This window comes from Anopheles nili (assembly GCF_943737925.1).
Source record: "Anopheles nili chromosome X unlocalized genomic scaffold, idAnoNiliSN_F5_01 X_unloc_2, whole genome shotgun sequence".
Taxonomy (NCBI): domain Eukaryota; kingdom Metazoa; phylum Arthropoda; class Insecta; order Diptera; family Culicidae; genus Anopheles; species Anopheles nili.
In genome coordinates, this window is record NW_026525478.1 from 988,616 (window position 1) to 997,500 (window position 8,885).

Below are 8,885 nucleotides of genomic sequence, written 5' to 3' on the forward strand. Positions count from 1 at the left end.
GGTTGATTACGAACACTTTTGTGCACCCCCTTCCGTAGAGCAAAATCCTGAAGGTCGGGGTTGCGCACAAGTAGACCCCCTTCCGTAGAGCAAAATCCTGAAGGTCGGGGTCGCGCAAGGGTCGACATGGGTCGAGGTGGACTATCATGCGAAACCACTTTTTTCGGTCCCTACGGTGCCCCTAGATGATGAAAAGTACAATCCGAGGTTGATTACGAACACTTTTGTGCACCCCCTTCCGTAGAGCAAAATCCTGAAGGTCGGGGTTGCGCACAAGTAGACCCCCTTCCGTAGAGCAAAATCCTGAAGGTCGGGGTCGCGCAAGGGTCGACATGGGTCGAGGTGGACTATCATGCGAAACCACTTTTTTCGGTCCCTACGGTGCCCCTAGATGATGAAAAGTACAATCCGAGGTTGATTACGAACACTTTTGTGCACCCCCTTCCGTAGAGCAAAATCCTGAAGGTCGGGGTCGCGCAAGGGTAGACCCCTTCCGTAGAGCAAAATCCTGAAGGTCGGGGTCGCGCAAGGGTCGACATGGGTCGAGGTGGACTATCATGCGAAACCACTTTTTTCGGTCCCTACGGTGCCCCTAGATGATGAAAAGTACAATCCGAGGTTGATTACGAACACTTTTGTGCACCCCCTTCCGTAGAGCAAAATCCTGAAGGTCGGGGTTGCGCACAAGTAGACCCCCTTCCGTAGAGCAAAATCCTGAAGGTCGGGGTTGCGCACAAGTCGACCCCCTTCCGTAGAGCAAAATCCTGAAGGTCGGGGTCGCGCAAGGGTCGACATGGGTCGAGGTGGACTATCATGCGAAACCACTTTTTTCGGTCCCTACGGTGCCCCTAGATGATGAAAAGTACAATCCGAGGTTGATTACGAACACTTTTGTGCACCCCCAAAAATGGCCAAAATCCTGAAGGTCGGGTTCTCGGGGCGGTCGAGGCCCTCTGACGTGCACGAAAAACCGGTACCCACGCCGAGCTTCAGAATTTGGTCTCCAGAGACTAAGTCCCAACCGAAACTGGTAACCCACAAAAGTGTACCAAGGAGTGGTCGGATCGAGTTACAGTGTTCGAGAGTATTGACGAGGATGGTTATACGCAACTTCTTGCTAAAGGTGTCCAAGACCGTCAGACCCTTACTTACGGAGATATAAGACACGTGCGTGGTTGCTCGTGCCGAGCTTCAGAAATGTTGCTCCAGAGACTAAGTCCCAGAAAACCTTCGGACCCCAAAAACTCCCAGAAGGAGTCGTCGGATCGTTTCGCGATGTTCTAGTGAAATGTTCAGCTCGACGGTATGCAACTTTTACCTCCAGGGGTCCAAGACCGTCAGACGCTTAGGTACGGAGATACGGGCATGGGTCTGTTTTCCCCATACAAAATACCCCATGGAATACTGCAAAACCCCAAAACAGGTCGAAGGAGTGGTCGGATCGTTTCGTGGTGTTCTAGTGAAATGTTCCATTCGATAGGGCGCAACTTTTTGCTAAAGGTGTCCAAGACCGTCAGACCCTTACTTACGGAGATATAAGACACGTGCGTGGTTGCTCGTGCCGAGCTTCAGAAATGTTGCTCCAGAGACTAAGTCACAGAAAACCTTCGGACCCCAAAAACTCCCAGAAGGTGTCGTCGGATCGTTTCGCGATGTTCTAGTGAAATGTTCAGCTCGACGGTATGCAACTTTTACCTAAAGGGGTCCAAGACCGTCAGACGCTTAGGTACGGAGATACGGGCATGGGTCGGTTTTCCCCATACAAAATACCCCATGGAAAACTGCAAAACCCCAAAACAGGTCGAAGGAGTGGTCGGATCGTTTCGTGGTGTTCTAGTGAAATGTTCCATTCGATAGGGCGCAACTTTTTGCTTAAGGTGTCCAAGACCGTCAGACCCTTACTTACGGAGATATAAGACACGTGCGTGGTTGCTCGTGCCGAGCTTCAGAAATGTTGCTCCAGAGACTAAGTCCCAGAAAACCTTCCGACCCCAAAAACTCCCAGAAGGAGTCGTCGGATCGTTTCGCGATGTTCTAGTGAAATGTTCAGCTCGACGGTATGCAACTTTTACCTTAAGGGGTCCAAGACCGTCAGACGCTTAGGTACGGAGATACGGGCATGGGTCGGTTTTCCCCATACAAAATACCCCATGGAAAACTGCAAAACCCCAAAACAGGTCGAAGGAGTGGTCGGATCGTTTCGTGGTGTTCTAGTGAAATGTTCCATTCGATAGGGCGCAACTTTTTGCTAAAGGTGTCCAAGACCGTCAGACACTTACTTACGGAGATATAAGACACGTGCGTGGTTGCTCGTGCCGAGCTTCAGAAATGTTGCTCCAGAGACTAAGTCCCAGAAAACCTTCGGACCCCAAAAACTCCCAGAAGGAGTCGTCGGATCGTTTCGCGATGTTCTAGTGAAATGTTCAGCTCGACGGAATGCAACTTTTACCTAAAGGGGTGCAAGACCGTCAGACGCTTAGGTACGGAGATACGGGCATGGGTCGGTTTTCCCCATACAAAATACCCCATGGAAAACTGCAAAACCCCAAAACAGGTCGAAGGAGTGGTCGGATCGTTTCGTGGTGTTCTACTGACTTTTTAGGCTTACCGAGACACAACTTTCCGCAGAAGGGTGCAAAACTGTCAGACTCATAGTTTCGGAGATACAAGCATGGGTCATGTTTGCTCGTGCCGAGCTTCAGAATTTTCCATGGCCAAAAAGCCCTAGAATTTGACATTTCACTATTATAGGGGGGTATGGTTGTACTGAGTCGTCATAGAAAGTTTAGCCTCCTCATGTAAACTGACGATTCGTTATCAGGGAGGTCGGGAGTTGTCGAAAAGAGACCCTAGGACCTAATACTAGACTCATGTAGTGGCAAGGTGTTTCGGCCCGTGGGTGACGGTTGTATGAAATTTGGGTGACGGCAACTACGACTGGTTCTGGTACCGGGAAGGTGTGTCCTGGTGTCCGGAGGCGTTTTAACGGTAGCTGGGCGGTCGGAACGGTGACCTAGGGTGGTTTTGGGTGAAATCAAGTACCTCCACCGATGGTCAACCAGAGGCTAGTGGTACATGGAAAACACCCTGGGAAGGTGTGCCAGGGCTCGGAGTAGTAGTAACAAGGGATGCCGCTGGCTCTAGGTCGCGGAACCACTGTGCTTGCCTGCAACACAGTCCTAGGGAGAGCGGCCGAAAGGTTCCGCACGGTGACTTGCACCCACCGGGAATGGGGTCAAGTAGCCAAGAGGTGTCCAACCAAGGGTTAGTGGTACATGGAAAACACCCTGGGAAGGTGTTCCAGGGCTCGGAGTAGAGTGACTTGCACCCACCGGGAAAGGGGTCAAGTAGCCAAGAGGTGTCAGAACTCGTAGATCTTGGGGAGACGGTGCTTAGCACCGGCACGTTGTTACTTCTTGAGTGTTGTACGGCCATCCAACCTGGGTGGGAAGTACCGCGGTACCGGGTATACCCCGATCTCGCATCAAACGGTGAAACGAACAATACTAGTTGAGCTCGGCGTAATGTAGAGATGAGCGATGAACCAAACACGGAGAGTGCATAGGACCCGGAACGGTTAAAGGTTCCGCCGGTTCATGAGGAGGCGAAGCTAAGATGAGTCGGGAACAAACAAGGGGCCCGCCAGAGTGTCAGCTGGCGCGCTTCCGAGAGCTCCGCACGAGGTGCACGTGTGGAGCCGGGTGCCTGCGTCCAAGGAGAGAAGGGCGCAGGCAGCTAGGAGGCGGATCGGATCATGCCATCGAGAGTGCGAGTTGGCACAACGAGGTGACGTTGGTGCCTTCAACCGGGTGTTTACGGGCATAGAATCCAGATCAAGTTGTCCCACCGGTGGCGTAGTTAAATCGGGTGGTCCCCGGGGCTTTGCCCTAGGGACCGGTACACGGATAGAGAGAGAGTGAGAGAATTCTGGTTGATCCTACCAGTGATATACGCTTGTCTCAAAGGTTAAGCCATGCATGTCTAAGTACGAACTTCGTTGAAAGTGAAACCGCATAAGGCTCAGTATAACAGCTATAATTCACAAGATCATCCCCCCATCAGTTAGTTGGATAACTGTGGAAAAGCCAGAGCTAATACATGCAACATGCCGGGACCGACCCGCCTCGCGCGGGGAGGAACCGGTGCACTTATTAGTGAAACCAACCGCCCTCCGGGTGGCTTGAGTTGAAGTCTGGATAAGGATGCCGATCGTATGGTCGCTTGCGACCGACGACAGATCTTTCAAATGTCTGCCCTATCAACTATTGATGGTAGTGTAGAGGACTACCATGGTTGCGACGGGTAACGGGGAATCAGGGTTCGATTCCGGAGAGGGAGCCTGAGAAATGGCTACCACATCCAAGGAAGGCAGCAGGCGCGTAAATTACCCAATCCCGGCACGGGGAGGTAGTGACGAGAAATAACAATATGGACCTCTTTAACGATGGTCCATAATTGGAATGAGTTGAGCATAAATCCTTCAGCAAGGATCCAGTGGAGGGCAAGTCTGGTGCCAGCAGCCGCGGTAATTCCAGCTCCACTCGCGTATATTAAAGTTGTTGCGGTTAAAACGTTCGAAGTTGATTCTCCGTCCAGACTCGCGACCGCCGCGGGCACCCGGTTACCCGGGGCCGTCCGTGTGCGCGTCCGCGGCTGCGACTCACAATGGTGTGCCTGGGGCGGTACTCCGTGGCGGGTCAGTCGGGTAGCTAGTGGCATCCGCCGCCTCCCGGCGACCCAGCTCATGGTGCCCAGGGTGCTCGCGTTTACCTTGAACAAATTAGAGTGCTCACAGCAGGCTAGTACAAAGGCGTCCGGCCCTCCGGGTCGGCGTTGGCCGAGAATAATCTTGCATGGAATAATGGAACATGACCTCGGTCTTAGTCTTTCGTTGGTTTGTCTCCGGACCAAGAGGTAATGATTAACAGAAGTAGTTGGGGGCATTGGTATTACGGCGCGAGAGGTGAAATTCGTAGACCGTCGTAGGACCGACTGAAGCGAAAGCGTTTGCCATGGATGCTTTCATTAATCAAGAACGAAAGTTAGAGGATCGAAGGCGATTAGATACCGCCCTAGTTCTAACCGTAAACGATGCCAATTAGCAGTTGGGAGACGCTACCTTTAACTCGGTGCTCTCAGTCGCTTCCGGGAAACCAAAATCAGGTTCCGGGGGAAGTATGGTTGCAAAATTGAAACTTAAAGGAATTGACGGAAGGGCACCACCAGAAGTGGAGCTTGCGGAGCAGGCCAACGCTCCCCGTCTCTCCCCCGCACAGTACGGTTTCCGTAGGGGGAGATCGACAGTGCAAGCCATTCAGGAGGTGGTGGCCCGAGGACAACGCGCCATGGCCTTTGGACGAACCAACCGGCGGGATAAGCGGTGCCTCATGGTGGTAGCTTTGGACGTTGCCAACGCCTTCAACAGCGCCAGTTGGACGGCGATTGGACAATGCCTGAAGGAGAAGCTGGTGCCGCAGCCGCTGCAGAGGCTCCTTCGGAGCTACTTCACCGGCCGCGTGCTGTGGTACGAGACCAGCAGGGGCATCGTTGCTCGTGACGTATCCGCAGGAGTGCCGCAGGGGTCGATCCTGGGACCGACCCTCTGGAACGTGCTGTACGATGGTGTGTTGGGCTTGGAGCTGCCGCCGGGCGTCGACATCATCGGGTACGCGGACGACATCGTCTTGACGGCTCCGGGTTGTACTCCCAGAGAGGCCGCTGCAGAGGCCGAAAAGGCTGTACTGATCATCAACCAGTGGATGGAGCGTCACCACCTCAAGCTCTCCGCCGGTAAAACGGAGATGGTAATGATCAGCAGCCTCCGTCAGGGACACCCGCGTATTCCGGTAGACATCTGCGGCACAATCGTCGAGTCGTCAAGGACCATCCGCTACCTCGGCGTCACGCTGGAGGATCACCTTAGCTGGAAACAGCACGTCGAGGCCGTGTCGCAAAAGGCTCTCCGTGTTGCGAAAGCAGTAACTGCATTGATGCAGAACCACGGGGGTCCCAAGCCAGCACAACGACGATTGCTCGCGGGTGTGGTGTCATCGGTCATCCGGTATGCGGCTCCAGTATGGCACAGCGCGACAAGCCTGCAGGCGTGTGCCAGGCTTCTACAGCGATCGCAGCGGATCCCTGCGATTCGGACGGCCTGTGCATTTCGAACCGTCAGCCACAGCGTGGCAACAATCCTGGCCGGACTCATTCCCATCGGCTTGCTGGTGGAGGAGGACGCCAGGATTTATGAGCGGCTGCATGCCATCGATCGCGCCCCTTCTACGGATGCCATCCGCAAGGAGGAGCGGCGTGCGACGATGTGCGCCTGGCAGCGCTCATGGGACGCGGTGGCGGAAGGGCAGGCCCAGCGACAACAGCGGCAGAGCATCGAAGAGTCTTCAGCAGAGCAGCGCGACGACGACGATGAACACCAGGAGGGCGACGACGACGGCGAGGACCATCATCACCGGTCGGCCAGCCGTTTTATCCGCTGGACGCATAGGGTGTTGCCGCAGATAGCACCCTGGCAGGAAAGGAATCACGGACAAGTGACGTTTGCGTTGGCTCAAGTGCTCTCGGGACACGGATTTTTCCGGGAGTACCTCAGCGCAATGCGGTTCACTTCGTCCCCTGACTGCCCCCAGTGTCTGGCGGTGGAGGAGACGGTCGGTCACGTCCTCTTTGAGTGTCCTCGGTTTGAACACGTGCGAGCGCTTCATCTAACGGCGGCGGACGGAGAACCCTTGGAAGCGGAGACCCTGGTGGGTCACATGTTGCAGAGCCCGTCAAACTGGAGCAGCGTCTGCGAAGCCTGCAGCCTCATCACTGAGGAGCTGCGGGAGACCTGGCAGCGGTCCAGCCTGGCGGAGCGGAATGCGGCACTTGATGACTCCCGAACAGCGCACGAGGAACTGGTCGAACGGCGGCGTGAGCGGCGCAACGCTCAGCAACGTGCCAGACGACTGGTTTTGAACGAGCTCCGGACAGCGCACCCGGTGTCGCAGCGAGAGGCGCAGATTCTGCAGGATCGGCGTCGCGAGCGGCAGCGTCGGGACAACGAAAGGCGGCGAAGGATGCGGATGGTCCGCAATCCCGGCTCTCCTCTGCTGGTGCGTTACAGCAGAGCGATGACGCCGCCTTCGCCGTCCACCGTGGCACGGAGGGCGGAACTAGCGAGACAACGACGGAACGAGCGGCAACGCGCGTATCGTCGCGAGGTCCGAGCCCAGCGGCAGCAGTCACTGGACGGCACTGGAGAAATGATGACATCTGCGGAGGAGGCAGCGGCAAGCGCTGCAGAGTTCTCCGGACGTTGAAAGTTGCTGGTTACGCCGTGGCGTAATCTGCAGAAAGGGGGAACATTATTGAAAGAAAATGAAGCGAATGAGAAATGTGTTTACATTGTGATTTCAAACAGAACTATAAATCCGAGAAGCATATCCCTCGCGGGGAAACAGCTTCTCGGAACGCGAAGGTTTAAATTATGTATATATATTATATCAATAAACCGACTTTGTAACAAAAAAAAAGAAGTGGAGCTTGCGGCTTAATTTGACTCAACACGGGAAAACTTACCAGGTCCGAACTTATCGAGGTAAGACAGATTAAGAGCTCTTTCTCAAATTTAAGGGTAGTGGTGCATGGCCGTTCTTAGTTCGTGGAATGATTTGTCTGGTTAATTCCGATAACGAACGCGACTCGATCAGGCTAACTAGAACGCTGTCAGCAGTGCGCCCCCGGGCGCACCTGACGTCACAGCCGGTGGCCCCTTCGCGGGGGTCGTCAGCTAAGTTTGCCCTGCTTAGCGGGACAACTTGTGTTTAGCAAGGTGAGATTGAGCGATAACAGGTCCGTGATGCCCTTAGATGTTCTGGGCTGCACGCGTGCTACAATGTGAGCCGCAGCGTGTTCTCGCCGTACGGCGCCCCCATTCCGAGAGGAACGGGAAATCACCCAAATGCTCATTTAGTCGGGATTGAGGACTGCAACGGTCCTCATGAACCTGGAATTTCTAGTAAGTGCTGGTCATTACCTAGCGCTGATTACGTCCCTGCCCTTTGTACACACCGCCCGTCGCTACTACCGATGGATTCTTTAGTGAGGTCTCTGGAGGCTCTCCTTCCGCGGTCCCTCCGTGGGTTGCGCTAGGCACGGCCGAAGTTGACCGAACTTGACGATTTAGAGGAAGTAAAAGTCGTAACAAGGTTTCCGTAGGTGAACCTGCGGAAGGATCATTACCGAACCGCCGAGGCGCTTGTCCTCAAACACACGAGAGAGAGAGCTGATTGAAGCCGAAAGTGTAGTTGCCAGTCCCCAACTCGCACACCGGTGCAAGTGGGTGTTCCACCCGCCCTGCACTAAGATCATATGGGGCCGGGGGACTCTGTTCGGCTGACGAGCAGAGGAAGCCAGTGCACAAGTGGGTGAGCCAACGCACACCCGCCCTGTGCCATTGAAGGTGGCGACCGACCATTGCTGCTGGGCGCAGAGTCATGGTGCACCATAGATCTTAGGGTGATGTATACCGCGAGAGAGAGAGTATGAAAGTTGCCAGTCCACCTTACAACCGGTGCGTGCAAGTGGGTGTTTCACCCGCCCTGCGCCCACGCAATGAACAAACCCTAGGCAGGGGATCACTCGGCTCATGGATCGATGAAGACCGCAGCTAAATGCGCGTCAGAATGTGAACTGCAGGACACATGAACACCGACACGTTGAACGCATATGGCGCATCGGACGCTTCAACCCGCCCGATGCACACATTCTTGAGTGCCTACTCAATTGTTGAGACAAGCGTTGGCTCAGACTGCTCGTGTTGTTGTGTGACAGCACACGAGCGCAGCATGGCGTGCTGGGGCGGTCACTTACCACCCCGGGGCGCTGAA

At 54.7% G+C, this 8,885-nt stretch overlaps 1 non-coding gene across 1 annotated transcript; it reads left to right on the forward strand.

The window, feature by feature from the left end:
• The first annotated feature begins 8,617 nt into the window (after positions 1-8,617).
• LOC128729597 (5.8S ribosomal RNA) lies at positions 8,618-8,775 on the forward strand. Its single transcript, XR_008411255.1, has one exon. It is a non-coding gene; the product is annotated as a 5.8S ribosomal RNA (ribosomal RNA).
• The last annotated feature ends 110 nt before the right edge of the window (positions 8,776-8,885 follow it).